Consider the following 23934-nt stretch of genomic DNA (forward strand, 5'->3'; position numbering starts at 1 on the left):
AGATAACATAATGACAAATTCGGCTATTTGTTGTCATCTAATATACAGATATTCTACAATTCGTGGTCAAGTTACTTCATTCTGATTCCTGAAGGAAGGTACTTCCGGGTGGAATGTTTGTCCTGCTTAGCGTAATCATGTATCCAGTCCGCCAGTAGTTCAGAAGTTCCTTCTGGAAGTGTACCACGCAACGTCTGTATGATTATACCCTAAGCTGGAGAGTGGGACTCCTAAGTGCAGTTCCAACGTCAATATTGCAGAATATTACAAATGGTGAGTACGTTACTATTTCTGTGCTAATAATTGTTAATGGCTCTTGTTCTTGATGATTATTTTGTTTAAGTTTCAGACCCGGATGGTACGTTAAAAGTGTTTTCTCTGAATATAACTTCATGTTACGACGGATGAATCCTTTTTAAAGCACCATTCAATGTTTCCGCTACTGGCACAATTCCACGCCGCGTCTCCACTCAAGATTGCGAACATGTTACTCAGTCGAGCAGTTCATGTACTTGTCCAAGGTCTTCCAGCACTAATTTTGGGGCAATGTTTTGACAGTGATCATTGTTGATATTCAGCCAGCACATATTGGGCTTCATTTTCAGGTTTGTATTTCTTCAGTTAAGGTATCAAGTACTTCTCGTCATGTCACATGAACAGGTGCTATACTCTAACTGTGTTCTATCAAATAACTTATATGCAATCGCGTTCAAATCCCTAATTACCACCGGCCTGTACTAAGGCATAAGGAGCATAGAATTCAACAGTGTATCTGATACATGTGATATTTATGTAAGTTCAATTGTTCTAAAACACTCATGATATGAAATATTGTAATGTGCGACGTTTCAGGAATTCCCACTCCCTCTCTATTTCCAATTCCATAAGATTACTGTTCCAACACATTTGTTTCATAAGAATCGGGTGGTCTCAATGTCGCAAAAAGCCGCATATTATTTACTGTTATATTTCAGATCTCATTATGACAAATTCGGCTATCTGTTGTCATCTAATATACAACTATTCTATATAATGTGAAGAATTCGTGGTCAAATTACTTATTCTGATTTCTGAAAGAAGGTACTTCCGGGTGGAACTTCTGTCCTGCTTAGCGTAATCATGTATCCAATGCGCTAGTAGTTCAGATGTTCCTCCTGGAGGTGTACCACGGAACGTCTGTATAATTATACCCTAAGATGGAGAGTGGGACTCTTAAGTGCAGTTCCAAAGTCAATATTGCAAGATATTACAAATGGTGAGTACGTTACTACTTCTGTGCTAATGGCTCTTGTTCTGGATGATTATTGTGTTTATAATTCACACTCGGATGGTACGTAAAAAGTGTTTTCTCCGAATATAACTTCTTGACAGGTGATTTTTATTTTAAGCACAACTTCATTTTTTTGGCCAATGACTAATTTTGGAGCAATTTTTTAACAGTAATTGTAGTCGAAATTTACCCTTCACATGCCGCGCTGCATATTCAGGTATGGAACTTTTTAGTTCTAGAATCAAGTAGTTCTGATAATGTCAGATGAACAGGTGCTGTACTCTAATTTTGTTCTATCAAATAACTTATATGCCATCGCGTTCGTGTCCCTAATTATCACCGGCCTGAACTAAGGCATAAGAAGCATAGAATTCAACATTTTCTTTGATAGATGTGATATTTACGTAAGTTCAATTGTGCTTAAACCCTCATAGTATGAAATATTGTAATGTGGCCCGTTTCAGGAATTTCTACTTCCTCTTTATTTCCAATTCCATAAGATTACTGTTCCAACGCATTTGTTTCTTAAGAATCGAGTTTTGTGAATATAAAAAAACCTCATATTGTTTACAGTTATATTTCAGATATCATTATGACAAATTCCGCTATTTGTTGTCATCTAATATACTACTATTCTACATAATCTGAAGGATTCGTGGTCAAATATCTTCATTCTGATTACTGAAGGAAGGTACTTCCCCGTGGAATTTCTGTCCTGCTTAGCGTAATCATGTATCCTATCCGCGAGTAGTTCAGACGTTCCTTGGTACGTATGATTATGCCCTAAGCTGGAGAGTGGGACTCTTAAGGGCATTTACAACGTCAATATTTTTAAAAAGTTTTTTTTTATTGTCGCTTTAACTTAGAAAGTCATATCGCGACCTTCATAATTATACATGCGGGATTATTACATTGATTACATAGAGTTACAATTGTAAAAAATAATACAGTACATATTGATCAGATAGTTATTATATGTAATTGAATATATTTGTTTGTCTAGAAAACTTAATGATGTTTTTACACTGAGTATCTTTGTTGAATATGTCACATACACTATTATTCTTGTTTAAATTACACAATTGTCTTTGTTGATCCTATAGATGACATTCTAGTAAAATGTGCTCAACAGTCTTACTTTTTTGACAGGTGTCACATATTGGTGGAGGTTTCTTAGAGAAGGTGTGTGCATGAGTCAGTTTGCTATGGCCTATACGTATTCTAGTAATGAGCACTTGTTCTCGACGCTGAAGGAATGAAACATCAAATTTATTTGTCGATCCACGCCTGATATTATGGAGTCTTGTGGGTTGTTCCCGTGTCCACTCAGTTAACCACTGTTTTCGGATCTTTGTAGTAAGAAAAGGATCAACGTCGGTGTAGGGGATTTGAAAGTTTGAACATGTACAGGAAGACGAGTTGCTTCTTTAGCTGATATATCAGCTTGTTCATTGCTTTTTATTCCCTTATGTGAGGGAATCCATATTATGGTAACTTGCTGTCATTTATTTTTCACAGTACTGTAAGTCTGAAGTATGTCTTGGGCTAATGTATTTGAGGATGATGCCTTTTGAATGAGTTTCACTGTTGATAAAGAATCACTAAGGATTAGAAAAGGTTCTTTTTCGGGGAAATGTGAATATGGAGCATGTAGCTGGTAGTGCATACTTCATTGTGTGATCGGGGTTGACAACAGCATAGCCGCTACCATATTCGGTTTTTGAGCCATCAATGTATATAGGAGTGTGTCTGGGCAGACTTTCACACTTTTCAGATGGCATTTGTTTAAATACGGTATTGTCTGTTGTTTCTTTATTGAATTCAGTTAAATCTAATATCATTGGTGGTGGTTCAGCTTTCCATGGAGGGAATGTGATGTCTTTTCTAGTTCTTGTAGCGATCGGGGGAACTGAAGAATTAATTTCCTGTAAGTATTGCGTAAACCTAATGTGGAAAGGGATATGTCTCTTTTGTTGCGAGGATTGGCGCTGAGGCTGATAACGTCGGAAAAGATACTCGTGTGCTCTGGAGTGAGGAGAGGCCGCTATCTTCACTGCGTAGTTGATAGTCAGTTGTTTTCTGCGAGCCCGAAGCGGGGTTTCATTAGCTTCTACTAATAAACTTGAGATCGGGCTAGTTTTGAATGCTCCCAGGGCAATCCGGAGAGACGTGTTTTTGAATCGGGTCAAGCATTTTCAGTGAGGATGCTGTAGCTGAATTATATATAATAGAACCATAATCTAGTTTGGTGTGAATTATAGATTTGTAAGTGCACTTTAATACATGAAGATCTGCTCCCCAGTTGTTAGCTGCCAATGATTTGGGTACATTCATTCGATGTAGGCAATCTGTTTTTACAGTTTTTAGATGAGAGTTCCATGTTAATTTTCTGTCGAAGGTGATTCCTAGTATTTTTATTTCATTTACTATCTCAATTTTATTTCTCTTGAGGTACAATTCTGGTCAGTTACTATCACTGTTTTGTTTGGAAAATAAGATGCATGTAGTTTTGGTTGAAGAAAAGGTAAAGAAAGCCTGTGTGTTTTCCCCATTTGGCAATATCTTCAAGAGAATTTTGTATAATTTTTTGGGTGGTTGACATGTTGCGACCTCTACAAAAATAGCCATGTCATCAGCAAAGAGGCAAGTCTTTACTAGGAGGATTAACGCATGACGTGATGCCATTTATAGCTACTAAGAATAGTGTTACACTCAGAACTGAGCCTTGTGGGACACCATTTTCTAAACTGACTTCTTGAGGCAGGCACCATTAGCTCGAACTTGAATGCGTCGGTCTTGCAGGAAGTTATAGATAAAACTGATCATGTTTCGCTTAATATTGTGTTCCAGTAGAGTTTTAATAACGTGAGTTCTCCACACCATATCATATGCTTTATGAATATGTAGGTAGACTGCAAGATGTTGTCCGTAATGAAAGGCATCCAGGATTTCTGACTCTAATACTACTAAGGTGTCAGCTGTTGAGTGAAACTGTCGGAAGTCACACTGTTCTGTAGCGAAGAAATTCTGTTGTTCTATAACCCATTTGAGTTTTTTAATTATTTTTTTCAATTAATTTGCACATAGTGCAGGTTAGAGCTATTGGTCGATAGTTATCTGGTAACATGTGGTCGCAGCCAGGCTTAGGTATTGGAAATACTATAGCTTTCCTCCAAGCTACAGGAAAGACTTTCTGTGACCAAATGAAATTAAATATTTCAGTGAGGAGTGCTAGGTCTTCAGGAGGAAGTTCTTCCAAGAAGTCATATATAATATCGTCAGGACCTAGGCTTGTACTTCGACAGCTGCTAAGTTGAAGTAGTACTTCAGTAATACTGATATTATCGTTGTAATATTGGTCAGCACTTAGGTGGATGTGTGACTGTAAATCAGGACAATCTTCACGAGATAATAAAAATTCTTGTTCATAGTTGGAATCAGTTGGTATTTTTGCAAAGTTCTGTGCTAATGCATTTGCAATATCGTGATGTGTAGTTGTAATGATCCAGTCGTTTTATTGAGGGCTATGATACGTGAGGGTTTTTTAAGCCCTCTTATTTTTCGTAGGTGTTCCCAAATTGTATTTTGTGGGGTCTGATGAGAAAGAGATGACACATACTTCTGCCAAGATGCTCGTTTACTCTCTTTTATGACTTTTCGGGCTGCAGCACGACTTTCTTGGAACCGTAATTTGTTTTGTAAAGTGGGATGGCGTTTATACTTGTAGAATGCTTGGTTTTTCTTTTTAATTGCAACTTTACAGGAATCATTCCACCAAGGAACTGATTTCCTGTAAGTTGTATTGTTGGTCCTTGGAACAGAATTTTCTGCGGCTTTAAGTATGATATTGGTGAATTCCCTTACAATATAGTCGATGTTGTAGTTTTTGAAATGGGTAGGTGGTGGTAATCTGTATAACTCTGCCTTAATATTTTCTTTGTATTTTTGCCAATTAGCATGTTTAGTATTCCATTTATTTGGGCATAAATTTGGGTGGGGCTTGCTGTTTCCATTTATTATGATAGGAAAATGATCACTTCCGAAATGGGTTTTGCTAGCTGATGATGTATATATCGTTGCTGCATCTGGGGTGCTCAGACACAGATCTATAGTACTAAAAGTTCCGTGCTGGATATCATAATGAGTAGGACCATTCGAGTCTATTAGGAGCAAATTTTGAGAAACTAGCAACGATTCAATTATTCTTCCTCTTGTGTTAGTGTAGAGACAGTTCCATAGGGTGTTATGGGAGTTGAAATCTAAGAGGAGGAATGGTTTAGGAAGTTGATTTATCAGATCTACTAATTCATTTAAGTTCATGTTCTGGCTGATGGGCAAATAAATATTACAGATGCATAGGGAAAATGTTAGAAAGACTGTAACTGCTACTGCATCCAAATTGGTTTTTAGTGGTATTTCTTTTTGAGGAACATTGTCACGTATGTAAGTAGCAACCCCTCCACTTGCATGAATGGGATTGTTGCTGTTTTTGTGATATGCTGTGAATTGTCTCATATTAGCTACGTAGTTACCTCGAAAATTAGTTTCTTGTAAGCAAATTATTTCGGGTTGGTCTTCATTAATAAGTTGTTGTAGATATTCGTATTGAGGGTAAAATCCGTTCATATTCCACTGCAGTATCCAAGAATTCATGATGGCTTTTTAAAGAATTATTTACTAGATTTGATCCTTATCAGTTATTGGGATTGTCTGATCTGGGGCAGGCCTATTGCTTTCTCCGTTTATGGCAGCAAGTAGTTTCTTAACAAGTCTGGTACTCTGCTTTTTTATTTATTTTTGTCCTGATAGTAGGGGTATAGTTTATGCAGGGTCTCGATGAGATCTTCAACATGGGAAGTGTAAGATAATGCAATAGGTAGGATATTTGTTGTTGATGTTCCTGTAGTGTTTTCAAATAAACTTTTGAGTTGTAAGAAATTAAGAATAAAATTTGAGGGATTAGCTTCTATTACTTCCTTAATAGGAAGTAGTTGTTCTTCAAGACTGAGGGGATTTAATACCATTAGTTTCTTCTTAGGCTGTTTAATGACTTGGGTTTTATGAGATTCTAGAACGAAATTCATCATCTGTTTTATCATCTCCCGAGATAGAAGAATTATAGAAGGAATTGTTATCAACCTTGGAAATGTTATTTGAAGAGTCACTTGAAAGGAAGGGTCGTTTCATTCCTTGAGGTTTAGTTATGAGTGATTATTTATTTACTTCATATATTGGGACTGAAATTTCAAGTTCAAGGAGACGTCCTGTTGAGGGAGGTTTCTAGAGGAAGATGATGTGTCATTAGAATGTTCAATAATTTGTTGAGGGTCAGTAGTTGGCTGAGGATTCATAGTTGCATTTGCTGGGTTGGAGGTGTTCTTCTTGGAGGAAATTGAATGTTGATCAGGTGGCTGGTTGTTTTCTTCTAGAGTCTCCGGTAGTGAGGGACATACTCGGGCCAGGTGGCCTTCTTCTTTGCAATTAAAACAGGTGGGAACGTCTGACGAAGTGTAGATCCAATAACTGGTTCCTTCAAGAATATTTGTAGTGCGTTCGGTAGATTATTGAAATCGTCGGGTTTAACATATAGTTGTCGGCGGAAGCTAAGAATGTGTGTGAATCCCGGAATATTAATTCCAGCCTTTAGGTTGGATATAGATGACATTGGTTTGATACTAAGTTGTTGTAAATGTTCGTCAATGACTGTGTTGGGTAAAATAGGACATACATTGGATAATATCACTCTCTTGTTTGCGACAATTAACGATCTGAGAGTGAGATCAATATTATTGATTCTAATTACAGGGTGACTGTGTGACAATTCCTGAACAATTTTTGTGTTCGGTAGGATTATGCAAATTCTTGAGTTTGAAATACGAGATATATAACGTATGTTAGCTGGATCTGTTATTTTTCCTACAGCAAAGACGTAGTCTCTTATTGGGATTCCGTCGTGAGCATCAATAATAATAGCCTGTTCTTTTTTTGGTGTTAACTGCATTACAGAAGCTTAACTATTCTAGTTCTGTTTAGGAACATTATGGGTAGAACGGTCGGTAAGGTTATGTACGGTCTGATTTCGTTCGTAAGTAGCCATTTCTTTGAGGGTGGAAGGCTTTGAAGCCTCCCTGAATTACGATATTCAACTGTTCGTTTCTGCTATCCTAACGGTTTTCTACACGTAGAAGAGAAAAAATCAATTTCAATTCAATTAAATAAAATTATGCCGAGTCCAGTCCTCGAAGTTTACACTGAGTCGTAATACTCACATTTAGTCCAGTATTTGCATTGAGAAAGAACTTGAAGTATGTTTATTTAGGTAAAAACTGGCACACATCAATAACACGTCTGTATTCATTCACTGCCAACTCGATCTTGAACGTCAATAGTGCAGAATATTACAAATGGTGAGTACGTTACTATTTCTGTGCAAATAATTATTAATGGCTCTTGTTCTTGATGATTATTTTGTTTAAAATTCACCTGAATGGTACGTTAGAAGTGTTTTCTCCGAATATAACTTCATGTTATGACAGGTGATTTCTTTTTAAACCACCACTCAATGATTCTGCTACTGACACAATTCTACGCCATGTATCCACTGACGATTGCGAACATGTTACGTAGTCGAGCAGTTCATGTACTTGTCCAAGGTCTTCCAGCACTAATTTTGGAGCAACATTTTAACAGTTATCATTGTCGAAATTCACCCAGCACATATCGCGCTGCGTCTTCAGTTTTTTTTTTCAGTTCTGGAATCAAGTACTTCTGATAATGTCACATGAACAGGTGCTATACTCTAACTGTGTTCGATGAAATAACGTATATGCCATCGCGTTCATATCCCTAATTACCACCGGCCTGTACTAAGGATTATTTTTTTTTTGCTAGGGGCTTTACGTCGCACCGACACAGATAGGTCTTATGGCGATGATGGGATAGGAAAGGTCTAGGAGTTGGAAGGAAGCGGCCGTGGCCTTAATTAAGGTACAGCCCCAGCATTTGCCTGGTGTGAAAATGGGAAACCACGGAAAACCATCTTCAGGGCTGCCGATAGTGGGATTCGAACCTACTATCTCCCGGATGCAAGCTCACAGCCGCGCGCCTCTACGCACACGGCCAACTCGCCCGGTATACTAAGGATTAAGAAGCATAGAATTCAAAATGGTCCCTGAGAGGTATGATATTTACGTAAGTGTAATAGCGTACAAATTAGTCTTATGTGTCTGTTTCCGGAATTCCCACTTTCTGTCTATATCCAATTCCATAAGATTACTGTTCCAACGCATTTCTTTCTTAATAATCGACGTGTCTCAATATCACAAAGAGCTGCATATTATTTACAGTTTTATTTCAGATCTCATGACAAATTCGGCTGTTTGTTGTCATCTAATATAAAACTATTTTACATAATCGGAGAATTCTTGGTCAAATTACTTCATTATTATTCCTGAGAAAGGTACTTCCGGGTGGAATTTCTGTCCTGCTTAGCGTAATCATGTATCTAATCCGCTAGTAGTTCAGGAGTTCCTCCTGAATTTGTACGACGGAACGTGTGTATAATTATACCTTAAGCTGGAGAGTGGGACTCCTAAGTGCAGTTCCAACGTCAATATTGCAGAATATTACAAATGGTGAGTACGTTACTATTCCTGTGCTGAATACTTAATTATGTCTCTTGTTCTTGATGATTAATTTGTTTAAAATTTACACTCGGATGGTACGTAAAAAGTGTTTTCTCCGAATATAAGTTCGTGTTATGGCGAATTCAACATGGTCTTTGGGAGATATGATATTTACGTAAGTGCAATTGTGCTAAAACACTCATAGTATATTATTATTATGTGTGCCTGTTGCAGTAATTCCCACATTCTCTCTATTTTCAATTCCACAAAATTACTGTTTCAACGCATTTGATTCTTAAGTATCGACTGGTCTCAATATCACGTAAGGCTGCATATTATTTTCTGTTATATTCCAGATCTCAACATGACAAATTCGGCTATTTGTTGTCATCTAATATACAAATTACAATATTGTTCCAAGTACTTAATAATCGACCCAGTTCATTATGACTATCATGTGTAAACTTTACACCCGGTTGATGCGTAAATGTGATGTTTCTAAATCTAAATTCATATTATGATAGCTGATTTCCGTTAAGAACACCACCTAACATTATTTGTATACCGACATGATTCCACGCCATGTCTCCACTGTCAACTCTGATTCGTATTACCTTGTTTATCATATCCTGCCCTTATCGCTAAGTTTACCACCAAAGTTTTTGAGCCATTTTTTTAACAGTGATCCTTGTCGAAATTCGCCCATGACAAATCCCGCGGCTTCTCCATGCATGTACTTTTTTCAGTTCTGGTATCAAATAATTTGTGAAGGTCACATGCCCAAGAAACGTATTCTAATTATGTTCTTATAATGACTTTTATGGACTGGTCCCAACTTCACTGTGAACCGCATATCATGTATTGTTATAATATTTGAGATCTCCTAATGGACTTCAGCTGTATTTTGTCATCCAATATATATTTCTTGTGCATCATCTGAAGAATTGTGGTCAAATTGCCTCATTCCGTTTCCCGAAAGAAGGTACTTTCGTGTGGCAGTTCGGTTCTACTTAGCGTTGTCATGTATCTAATCAGCAAGTAGGTCCTAACTGCCTCCGGGGTGTATACCACCGAATGTCTGCATGAATATCAGCAACGATGTAGGATGGGACAAAAACTGTAATTAAAATGCCAGTATTGCAGGATATTACATATTGCGAATACTTTGCATTACTGTACAAAATACGTAGTAATGGCTCCTGTTCTTGATGACTACCATGAGCAAAATTTACACCCGGCTTATATGTAAACGTTTGTTTTTAAAATTAAATTCATGTTATGAAAGCTGATATATTTTAAAAACACCGCATAACATTATTTGTCTACTGACATCATTCCACTTCATGTGTCCACTGACACATTCGTGTACTTATCCAAGGTCTTCCATACTAATTTTGGAGCAACTTTTTAACAGTGATCATTGTCGAAATTCACCCAGGACATACCGCGCTGCATCTTTATGAATTTTTCAGTTGTGGTATCAAGTTGTTCTGATAATGTCGCATGAACAGGTGCTATACACTAATTGTGTTCTAACAAATAACTTATATGCCATCCCGTTCAAATCCCTAATTAACACCGGCCTGTGTTAATTTTCTTTTTTTGCTAGGGGCTTTACGTCGCACCGACACAGATAGGTTTTATGGCGACGATGGGATAGGAAAGGCCTAGGAGTTGGAAGGAAAAGGCCGTGGCCTTAATTAAGGTACAGCCCCAGCATTTGCCTGGTGTGAAAATGGTAAAAACCACGGAAAACCATCTTCAGGGCTGCCGATAGTGGGATTCGAACCTACTATCTCCCGGATGCAAGCTCACAGCCACGTGGCTCTACGCGCACGGCCAACTCGCCCGGTATGTGTTAATTTTAAGAAGCATAGAATTCAACATTGTCTTTGATAGGTGTGATATTTATGTAAGTGCAATTGTGCTGTATATTATTATGTGCCTGTTTCAGCTTACTCTTTCAATCCATTTGATTCTTAAATATCGACTGGTTTCAATATCACAAAATGCTGCATATTATTTACTGTTATATTTCAGATCTCATCACGACAAATTCCTCTGTTTGTTGTCATCTAATACACAATTATTCTGGATGATCTGAAGAATTCGTGGTCATATTATCTCATTCTCATTCCTGAAAGAAGGTACTTTCGGGTGGAATTTCTGTCTTGCTTCGAGTAACCATGTATCCAATCCGCTAGTAGTTCAGAATTTACTCCTGGAAGTGTACCACGGAATATCTGTTTGATTATACCCTAAGATGGAGGTGGGACTCTTAAGTGCAGTTCCATCGTCAATATTGCAGAATATTACAAATGGTGAGTACGTTACTATTTCTGTGCTAATTACTTAATAATGGCTTTGTTCTTTATGGTTATTTCATGGTATCAGCCTATCATATTTTTGGCTTTCACTTAATAAATTTACTTGCGTTACGTCCCACGAAATACCTTTACGCCTTTCGGAGACGTCGAGATGGCGGATTTAGTCTCGCAGGAGTCCTCTTACGCTCTAGTAAATTTACCGGCACGAAGCTGACGTATTTGAGCACCTCCGAATGGAGCCAGGATCAAGCCAGCGACGTTGGGGTCAGAAGGGCTATGCCTCTACCACTTCGGCCACTCGCCCGCGAAAGTGAAGCCAGCAAGTTAAGAAAAGGTAAGGTTCTAGCATAGACTGTGTGGTACGGACTGTATTTTAAAACGCCAAGTACTGAGTAATTGATGGTCTCTATTTTTGCTTATTTCCAGGTTGAAGATGTTGCTATTGAACTTGTCTAGTTATATGAGACCATTCATTGACTTGTGCAAAATGATGTCAAACGCATATAAACACTCGTCCGCGTAAAGTGAAAACTGGAAATTAAAAAAGGTAAGTTTCTTGCAGAAACTCTGAGGTATGTACTGTATTTAAACTAGTCAGGTACTGAGTAATTGATGGACGTAATTGTTACTTATTTCCAGGTTGAGGATGATGATGTTTCACCACTCTGGGTGCCTCGCTTCGGTGGTTATATGTGCATATTCATGTGTATTGATCTTGAGCTGCCCATATAACTGCTGAAGTGCTGTGTCTAATTGCAACAATCGTTAGCGACTGCATTTATCCAGTGTGATTTCTGGTCTGTCAGTTGGTACGTATATCACAAGGTGTATTATCCAAATATCCTTTCATGTAAAAAACTTTGTTTACTTACCCTGATCTGGTAACAGAACACTGAAATGTGTTTAACGTACAGTAATTGAATTCTACAACTAGAATTCTTAACCGAAGTGTACTGTTACACAATGAGTAAATTATACATTCTCCTTTCGGAACTGTACACTACTCCGTGCCTATTTATAGTTTCATATAAATTTAGGGGTCCGAACTCGAAAAAATTCTCCGAAATAGCGTTTGTTTTATTACAGTAAAGATCTTCCCTACAAGTTTACAGTACTTAAGGTAGTTTCTATTGCTGTGCTTTTGTTTATTTTTGTTATGTAGGTAAAAAATATAAAGGATTTCCACTCATGACATACAAAAAATAGCATGCGTAAATAATTTTCAGACTGCCTTGGCCTGCTACAAGTCGGTAAAATTACCAACATTTGCTGAGAACAGGGCTAAGTGAGTTTATTTCTGTCTGTAAGTTGTAATGTATATCTCAGATTGAACAATTCTTTACTGTTCGTTTTTTTTTCCATTGTGCTTATCTAAGGTGCAAGTAGATATGATGCACGGTATATATATGCATTCGAACGTGATGTAATTTTACATGACTTAGTGCCTCCCTTCTCTTTTTATCTGTGGCTTTTATGTACCGGTAAAATAAAAATTTCTAACGCACATAACCACTATATGACTGTTTCTAAGTACAATGATTACTAATTGCGTATCTTCACCCGTTTCGATGGGCTTTCTCCTTCTTTGAATACAGAAAGTGGTTACGTTCAGTGTAAGTATATTGTCTGTGGTAAACTGCTTCCTTCGTCGGTGTTTTTAGAATACATTATTTATTGCCTAATTATGTTGCACATAATGTGACGGGTGTCATGATAAGTGAAACGTACCTCTAAAATAGATACCCGGAATCAGCTTATGATATTTTTCGCTTTCACTTTATAACATTAATGACTTTAAGTGGCACTAAACACTTTTACGTTTTTCGGAGAAGTTATACCTGCAGGTGCTCTCTTCGGTGCTGATAATTCTACCGACCCGAAGCTGCCGTACTTGAGTTCATTCAAATACACAGGGCTGACCCAGGATCGAACTTGCAACGTTGAGTTCAGAAGGGCAGTGTTTGCACCATTTCAGCCTCTCGCCCAGCGAAAGTGAAGACAGGAAGTAAAATGCCAGATAATATTCTATCATAAACTGTGAGGTAACAGTATTTTAACTAGTCAGGTACTGAGTAATTGATGGACATTATGTTTTCTTACTTCCAGATTGAAGATGATGTTATTTCACTCGTCTGGATGCCTCGCTTAGGTGGTTATATGTGCATATTCATGTGCAATGATCATGCTATGCATGTATAACTGCTAAAGTGCTGTGTCTAATTGCAACAATTGTTAGCGGCTGCATTTTTTCCCGTGTGATTTCTGGTCTCCCCATTGGTACGTATTTCAAAAGGTATATTATCAGATATCCTTTCATGCAAAAACCTTGTTTACTTACTCTCGTTTGATAAAAGTACAATGAAATATGTTTAAAGATATTGAACTGTGTAACTGGAATTTTTAACCAAACTGTACTCTGACACGATGAGATGATTTTACATTGATCTTTCGTAAATATATTCTAATTCACCAATTTGTAGTTTTATATAAATATAGGGGTCCGTATTTGAAAACGTTTTCCTTAATCGTGTGTTTATTTATTTGAGTCGGATCTTCCCTAAAATTTTGCTGTATTTGAGGTAGTTTGTATTGCTGTTTTTGTTTATGATTTGTATATAGAGGATTGTATGTAGAGGATTTCCACTTACGACATATAACAAGTAGTATGCTCAAATAATTGTTGAGAATTTCTTTGCCTGCTACGTGGCAGGATGAATGACCATCATCTACTGAGAACTAAGTTAAGTGAGTTTATTTCTGTCTGTAAGTTGTAATGAGTGTCTCAGGTTTAACAAATTTACAATTTCACACTTATCTATTACGGTACGGTTCTCTACATTGGCTTGCCTAAGATGCAACTAAACAAGATTTACGGTTTATATACCCATTCGACTGACGCGATTAAGATTTGGAATGGATAAGACGTCTGTAAGTACAGCAATGATCTGGAACACGTGATGATTCGTTATGTTCACTGATAATCTAATTGGCTTCAACACCATAACCTGATAGTTTGTTATACCCAGGAGCTCCTAATCGGTTTCGTGCTCTAATATCAGGTGAACGTTATTGTCCTCCAAAGAACTTTCTTCCTTGAATGTACTTGGTTTGTAATTGCTAGTATAGTAATCAATCGGTTAATGTGACTGTTAGGAAGAACAGTGAAAAAATAAGTGTGGTGTGATTTTACCACAAATGATGTACGAAATTGAAACAGCCAGGCAGGCACATACTGTAAGCTAGTGTTTCTTCTCTTCAGCAGGTGAAACATTATAATATATTACTAGAATTAGGGTCTCTCGTTCGTGGTTATATGAAAATATTCATGTTCAATAGTCAAGGTTCACACCTATACCCACTAAACTGTAGTGTCTCAAGGCAACGATTGCATGACGGTTCTTCGCCGACTTTAATCGGCTTTCTGTATGTTTGTACGTATAAAAGCATGTACAACTCTGTTTCCTACATTAATAACGATATATAATTAAAATATTTAGATTGGTGCAACTTGAATTTGTGTAACTCTGCTGGAATGCAATTATATCAGATAATTTAATGCTGAGCAGCTGTGACCGAAGTGTTGTGCACTAATTTATCATTAAAAATAGCTTCAGAGAATAAGGTTTAGAGATATTCGAAACATGTTTCTGCCTAATATTCCGCGATAGTATATATTTTCTGTCCTTTGGACTTTCTTGTATGATTGTTGAAGAATTAATCAGAAAGCGTTTCCTTTAATTCGTAGTCGTATAATAACTGTGAAAACGGTTTACTTCTACTACAAGGAGGTGCGAGTGCGAAATATTATCTGAGCACTTTGTTTGTTTATGTACCAACCAAATTGACGAGAGTGAAGCGTGGACAAGACAATTTGCTGTAATTTACAACATTTTTCGGTAGCCAGCGAATATATCTTTTTTACGCAGTTATTCATACTGATATTTGTTGTAGGAGACTACATTGATGATAAAATGTTCCATAGTGTTTTCATGCCATATTGTCAGGTACTTAATATAACGTCTTCGGTAACAAGACCACTTGCTCAGCGTATTTCGCATAATTTACTTATAGCGTAATAATACTGAGCATAATACGACGAATGTGACAACTGGAAGAAAATATCAGATAAGGTTCTAGCATAAACTGTGTGGTATCTAATGTCTTTAAAATAGTCAGGTAGTGAGTAATTAATCTACTGTATTTTTCTTATTTCCAGGTTGAACGTAATATTATTGTACTTGGCACGGTGCCTCCTTTTGCTGGTTATATGTGCCTATTCATGTTCTGGTGAAAAAATAACGGCAAACGCATACAACCACTACATGTTTGTGTCTAATAGCACAATGTTAATGATGGTTCTTCACAAATATTGATCGGCTTTCTCCTCGTCGGTAAATGCAGTAAGTGGTTAGTTTCATGATTTAAGTTTTCTTAGTGTTTTCCCGCCTTAGTATGAGATTAAATATATTGTCATTGGTAACACGATTCTTTCTTCTGTGTATTTAGAATATATACCGACACGTAGATGACGTATTGGAGCACATTCAAATACAACCAAGCCGAGCCTGGATTGAAACTGCCAATTGGGGTCAGAAAGCCAGTGCCTCTACCATCTCAGCCTCTCGCCCAGCGCAAGTGAAAATTGCAAGTAAAAATCAGAGAAGATTTTAGCATATGTATCCGATCCGCAAGTAGGCCCTAACTGCCACCTCGATGTGTACCAGCGAACGTCTATATGAATATCCGGTTAGATATAGATTGGGACGTTAACTGCAGTTCCAATGTCAGTATTGCAGGATTTTACTAATGATGAGTACATTACATTATTGTGCAAAATACATAATTTCTCGCCATGCCTCCATGTCAACTCTGAATATATTACCTACTTTTTCATATCGTGCCTCTACCCCTAAGTTTTCCACCACAAATTTAAGAACAATTTATTAACAAGGATCTTTGTCGAAAATCACCCATGACAAATCGAGCGGCTTCTTCATGTATAAATTTTTCAGTTATGGAATAAGGTAGTTTGTGAACGTTACATGCACACGAAACCTATTCTCATCATATTCTTAGTAATGACTTTCATGGACTGGTGTCAAAATTGCGAAAGGGCAGCATATTTTATATTGTTATACTTCAGACCTCCTAACGACAAATACAGATATACTTTTTCATCCAATGTACATATATTCTGCATCATCTAAAGTACCTCATTCCTCTTCCTAAATGAAGGTACTTCCTGGTGGCGGTTCGGTTCGACATAGCGTAACCATGTATCCAATCCGCTAGTAGTGCCGAACTGCCTCCTGGAAGTGTACCGCGGAACGTCTGTATGAATATTTCCTAAGATAGTGGGACGCGTGAGTGCAGTTCCAACGACAATGCTGCAGAAGATTAGAAATGGTGAGTACGTTACATTTCTGTGCTTAATACTTAAAAATGGCGTTTGCTCTTGATGATTATTTTATGTAAAGTTCACATCTTTATGGTACGTAAAAAGTGTTTTCTCCGAATATTATTTCAGATGATGACAGCTGATTTCTGTTAAAAGCACTATTCAACCTTACTTTTCTACTGACATCATTCCAGGCCATATCCCCACTAACAACTTTATTTAGTCTAGCAGATCGTGTCCTTATATCCATGTCTTCCTGTAGAAAATTTTGAGCAATATTTAACAGTGATTTTTGTCGAAAGTCACCCATTACAATTGGAGCGGCTTCTTCATGTATAGATCCTTCAGTTCTGGAATAAGGTAGATTATGAAGGTCACATGCACATGATACCTATTCTTATGATTTTTTTTTTTTTGCTAGGGGCTTTACGTCGCACCGACACAGATAGGTCTTATGGCGACGATGGGATAGGAAAGGCCGAGGAGTTGGGAGGAAGCGGCCGTGGCCTTAATTAAGGTACAGCCCCAGCATTTGCCTGGTGTGAAAATGGGAAACCACGGAAAACCATCTTCAGGGCTGCCGATAGTGGGATTCGAACCTACTATCTCCCGGATGCAAGCTCACAGCCGCGCGCCTCTACGCGCACGGCCAACTCGCCCGGTTCTTATGATGTTCTTAATAATGACTTGTATAGAATGGTCTCAAATAACGGAGAGCAGCATATTATATATTGTTATATTTCAGATCTCACAACGACAAATTCAGTTATATTTTGCCATCCGATGTACATCTATTCTGCTTCAGTGTGGTAAAGTAAGCCATTCCGCTTCCTAAACGAAGGCACTTCCTGGAGGCGGTTCGGTTCGACTTAGCGTAATCATGTATCCAATCCGCAAGTAGTTCCGAACTGCCTCCTGGAGGCGTACCAGGGAACGTCTATATCAATATCTTCTAAGATGGTTAGTGGGACTCTTACACTTTTCCAACGTCAATAGTGCAGAATATTACAAATGGTGAGTACGATACTATGCCTGTGCTATATACTTAATAATTGACATTGACCTCGATGGTTATCTGGTGTGAAATTCACACCCGGATTTTATGTAAAAAGTGCTTTCTCCAAATATATCCTCATGTTTTGACAACTAAATTCTTTTAATAGCATCACTTACCCATAATTGTCTAGTGGCATCATTTCACGCCATGTCTCCACTGACAATTCTCAACATGTTACTGAGTCGAGTAGATCGAGTCCTTATCCAAAGACTTCTACCACAAATGTTGGAGTAAGTTTTAACAGTTATCATTGTCGATAAACCAACAGGATATATCGCGCAGTTTCTTAAGGTACGGATTCTTTCAGTTCTGGATTCAAGCAAATCTGGTAATGTCACATGCACAAGAGCCATACTCTAGTTGTGTTCTTACAAATGAATTATATACCCTCCCGTTCAAATCCCTAAAACCACCTCCGTGTACTAAGCCTTAAGAAGCATAGAATTTAGCATTGTTTTATAGAGATCACATTAACGTAAATGTAATTGTGATAGATAACTCAGCGCATTAAGTATTTTGAAGTGCCTGTTTCAGAAAGTCCCACTTCCTCTCTATATTCAATTCCATAAGATTACTGTTTCAACGCATTTGATTCTTATGCATCGACTGGTCTCAATATCATGGAAGGCTGCATATTATTTTCCGTTGTATTTCAGATTCACCATGACAAATTCGGCTAATTGTTTTCATCTAATATACGACTACTCTACATCACCTGAAGAATTTGTGGTCAAATTGCCTCATTGTGATTCGCAAAAGAAGGTACAGCCTGGTAGCTGTTCTCTTTTATTTAGCGTAGTCATGTATCCATGCCGCTAGTAGTTCAGAACTGCCTCCTGGAGGTGTACTACTGAACGCCTGGATAAATTGGCATAAGAAGGAGGTGGGACAGTTAAGGGTAGTTCCAACTTCAATATTGCAGAATATTACAAATGGTGGGTACGTTACTATTTCTGTGCTAAAAGCATAATAAAGATTCTTGCTCTTCATCATTCTTGTGTATAAAATTCACACACAGATGGTATGTAAAAAGTGTTTCTGAAAATGAAAATTCGTGCCATGAGAGATGATTTCCTTGAAAACATCACTTATCCTTATTTGCCTACTGATTTCATTCCTCGCCTTGTGTCCACTGACAGTTATGAACACGTTACCTTGTCCAGCCGATTGTGTTCGTATCCCCAAATCGTCCAGAACAAATTTTAGAACAAACTCTTATCAGTGGTCTTTGTCGCAAGTCCCCGATGAATATCGTTCTGCTTCCTCAGGTATAGATTTTTCACTTTTAGAATAAAGTGTTTTGTGAATGACAAATCCTTAGGAAACGTGTTCTAATTATGTTCTTAATATTATTTATTGTTATATTTCAGATCTCCTAAAGACAATTTGAGCCGGTTTTTAAAATTCAGTAGCAATCTATTCTTTATCATCTTAAGAACTGTGTTCAAATTAACTCATTCCGTTTCCTGACAGCCAGTACTACCGGGTGGTAGTTCGGTTATACTTAGCGTGGTCTTGTATCCAATCCGCAAGCAGGCCCGAACTGCCCCCTCGATGTGTACCACCAAACGTCTATATGATTATCCGGTAAGATATAGATTGGGACGTTAACTGCAGTTCCAATATCAGTATTGCAGGATATTACGAATGGTGAGTACATTGCATTATTGTGCAAGATACTTAATAATTGACCCTGTTCTTGATGACTATAATGTGTAAAATTTACATCCGCCTGATACGTAAAAGTGATGTTCTAACTCTAAATTCATATTATGATAGCTGATATATTACACACTTTTTTCATATCGTGCCCTTACCACTAAGTTTTCCATCGCAAATTTTGGAGCAATTTTTTAACGTATCTGCGGCGCAATTCAGCCATGGCAAATCTCGCGGCTTCTTCAGGTGTAGATTTTTCTCTTCTGGAAGAAGTAGTTAGTGAAGGTCACATGCACAGGAAACCACTTCTAATTATGTTCTTATTAATGACTTGTATGGACCAGTCCGGAAATTACGAAGAGGCGCATCTTATATAAAGTTAGACTTAACAACTCTTAAGGACGAATTCAACTATGTTTTTTCATGGAGTATACATCTATTGACCGTCATCTGAAGAACTGTGGTCAATTTACCTTATTGGGTTTCCCGAAAGAATGCACTTCTTGGTGTCAGTTCGGTTCTACTTAGCGATATCTTGTATCAAATCCGCTAGTAGTTCCGTACTGCCTCCTTTAGGTGTAACATGAAACGTCTGCATGAATATCTCCTAAGATGGATAGTGGCACTCTTTAAATACACTTCATATGAAAATATAGCAGAATATTAAAAATGGTGAGTACGTTACTATTACTGTGCTACATACTTATTAATGGCTCTTGTCTTCGATGATTATTTTGTGTGAAATTCACACCCGATTGTATATAAAAAGTGTTTTCTCGAAATATAATTTCCTGTTATGAGATATGATTTCTGTTAAAACACCACTTAACCTTATTTGCTACTGATATCATTCCTCGCCATGTGTCCACTGACAACTCCGAACACGTTGCCTTGTCCAGGAGATCGTGTTCGTTTTCCCATAACTTACAGAATAAATTTTAGAACAAACTTTTAACAGTGTTCTTTGTCGAAAATCACCGAAGAAATTCGGTCTGCTTCTTCAGGTATAGGTTTTTTCAGTTTAGGAATAAGGTCTTTTGTGAAAGTCACATCCACAGGAAACGTATTCTAATTACTTTCTTAATATTATTTATCTCTATATTTCAGATTTACTAATGACAATTTCACCCATATTTTGTCATCCTACAGTAATCTATTCTTGATCATCTGAAGAATTTTTGTCAAATTACCTCTTTTCGTTTCCTGACTGAAAGTACAACCGGACGCTGGTTCGGTTCTATTTAGCGTAGTCATGTATCTAATCCGCAAGCCGGCCATAACTGCCTCCGCTATGTGTACCACCAAACGTCTATATGAATATCCGGTAAGATATAGATTGGGACTTTAACTGCAGTTCCAATGTCAGTATTGCAGAATTTTACAAATTGTGAGTACTATTCATTATTGTGCAAAATACTTCATATGGACCATGTTCTTGATTACTATAATTTGTAAAATTTGCACCCAGTTGATACGTAAAAAATGATGGCCTAAATCTAAATTCATATTATGATAGCTGATTTCCTTCAAGTACACCACATAACATTATTTGCCTGCTGACATGATTCCTCGGCATGTCTCCATGTCAACTGTGAATTTATTACCAAGGAGTATTCTACCACAAAATGTGGAGTAATTTTGAACCGGTATCTTTGTTCAAAATCATCCATGACAAATTGGGCGGCTTCTTCATATATATATTTTTCAGGTAGTTTGTGAACGTTACATGCACACGAAACCTATTCTCATTATGTTCTTGATAATGACTTGTATTGACTGGTCTCAAAATAACGAAGAGCAGTATATTATATATAGTAACATTTCAGATCTCCTAACGACAAATTCAGATATATTTTGCCATCCCATGTTCATCTATTCTGAATCATCTAAATAGTTGTGGTCGAAGTACCTCGTTCCGTTTCCTAAAAGAAGGTACTTCCTGCTGGCGGTTCGGTTCGACTTAGCGTAATCATGTATCCAATCCGCAAGAAGATCTGAACTGCCTTCTGGAAGTGTACTACGGAACGTCTGTATTAATATCTTCTAAGATGGATTGTGGGACTCTCTTAAGTGCAGTTGCAACGTAAATATTGCAGAATATTACAAATGGTGTTTACGTTGCATATCTGTGCAAAATACTTAATAATGGGTTTTTTTCATGATTGCTGTGTATAAAGTTTTCACACGGATGGTACGTAAAACTGTTTTCTCCAAATTTAATTTCGTGTTATAAGAGATGATTTATATTAAGACACCATTTAACCTTATTTGGCTACTGATATCATTCCTCGCCATGTGTACACTGACAATTCTGAACACGTTACCTTGTCCAGCAGATCGTGTTCGTATCCCGGAGACTTCCAGAACAAAGTTTAGAACAAACGTTAAACAGTGGTCTTTGTCGGAATCACCGATGAAAATCCTTCTGCTTCTTCGGGTATGGAATTATTCACCTTTTGAATAAAGTGCTTTGTGAAGGTCATATGTACAGGAAACGTATTCTCATTATGTTCTTAATGATGACTTGTACGGATTTGTCCGGAAATCACGAAGAGTCGCATGTTATATATTGTTATACTTCACATCTCCTAAGGACAAGTTCAGCTGTGTTTTGTCATCCGAACCGTCATCTGAAGAAATGTGGTAAAATTACCTCATTGTGTTTCCTAAAGAAGGTACTCCCGGGTGGCAAGTCTGTACTGCTTAGCGTAAACATGCATCGAACCCGCTAGCAGTTCAGAACTGCTTCCTGGAAGTATACCACGGGACGTCTGTATGAAAATCCCCTATGATGTAGAGTGGGACCTGTAAGTGCAGTTCCAACGACAATGCTGCAGAATATTACAAATGATGAGTACGTTACATTTCTGTGCTTAATACTGGCGTTTGTTCTTTATGATTATTTTATGTGAAGTTCACGTCTTTATGGTACGTAACAAGTGTTTTCTCCGAATATTATTTCAGACTATGACAGCTGATTTCTGCTAAAAGCACTATTTAACATTACTTTTCTACTGATTTCATTCCAGGCCATATCCCCTCTAACAACTTTGAGCGTGCTACCTAGTCTAGCAGATCGTGTGCTTATCTCCATGTCTTCCTGCAGAAAATGTTGAGCAATATTTAACAGTGATGTCTGTCGAAAGTCACCCATGACAAATCGAGCGGCTTCTTCATGTATGGATTCTTCCCTCCTGGAATGTGCTAAATTGCGAAGGTCACATGCACACGAAAACTATTCTTATTATGTACTTAATAATGACTTGCATAGACTGGTCTCAATAACGGAGAGCAGCATATTATATATTGTTATATTTCAGAACTCATAACGACAAATTCTGCTATATTTTTGCCATCCAAAGTACGTCTATTCTGTATCATTGTGGTAAAGTACCTCATTCCGCTTTCTAAAAGAAGGTACTTCCTGGTGGCGGTTCGGTTCGACTTAGCGTAATCATGTACCCAATCCGCTAGTAGTTCCGAACTGCCTCCTGGAGGCGTACCAGGGAACGTGTGTATCAATATCTCCTATGATGGATAGTGGGTCTCTTAAAGTGTGGAGTGGGATCCTACACTTTTCCAACGTCAATAGTGCAGAATATTACAAATGGTGAGTACGATACTATGCCTGTGCTATATACTTAATAATTGACATTGCCTTCGATGATTATCTGGTGTGAAATTCACAGGCGGATTGTATGTAAAAGTGCTTTCTCCAAATATATCCTCATGTTTTGACAACTGATTTCTTTTAAAGCACCACTTAACAATCATTGTGTAGTGGCATCATTTCACGCCATGTCTCCACTGACAATTCTGAACATGTTACTGGGTCGGGTAGATCGAGTCCTTATCCTAAGTCTTCTACCACAAATGTTGGAGTAAGTTTTAACAGTGATCATTGTCAATGAACAAAATGGACATATTGCGCTGTTTCTTAATGTATAGCCATACTCTAGTTGTGTTCTTACCCACTCGCTCAAATCCCTAAAACCACCGCCGTGTACTGTCTTAAGAAGCATAGAATTTAACATTGTTTTGATACATATTACATTAACGTGAGTGCAATTGTGATAGAAAACTCAGCGCATGAAGTATTTTGAAGTGCCTCTTTCAGAAAGTCCGACTTCCTGTCTAATTTCAATTCCATAAGATTACTGTTTCAACGCATTTGATTCTTATGCATCGACTGGTCTCAATATCACGGAAGGCTGCATATTATTCTCGTTGTATTTCCGATCAGACATTGAAAAATTCCGCTATTTGTTTTCATCTAATATACAACTCATCTACAAAATCTGAAGAATTAGTGGTCAAATTGCCTCATTGTGATTCCTAAAAGTATTTACTGCCGGGTGGCTGTTCTATTTTATTCAGCGTAGTCATGAATCCATGCCGCTAGTAGTTCAGAACTGCCTCTTGGAGGTGTACTACTGAACGACCGTATAAATTAGCAGAAGAACCAGGTGGGACTCTTAAGTGCAGAACCAACTTCTATATTGCAGAATATTACAAATGGTGGGTACGTTACTATTTCTGTGCTAAATACTTAATAACGATTCTTGATCTTCTTCATTTTTGTGTATAAAATACACACA

Source organism: Anabrus simplex, chromosome 2 (assembly GCF_040414725.1).
Source record: "Anabrus simplex isolate iqAnaSimp1 chromosome 2, ASM4041472v1, whole genome shotgun sequence".
NCBI classification, from domain to species: Eukaryota; Metazoa; Arthropoda; class Insecta; order Orthoptera; family Tettigoniidae; genus Anabrus; species Anabrus simplex.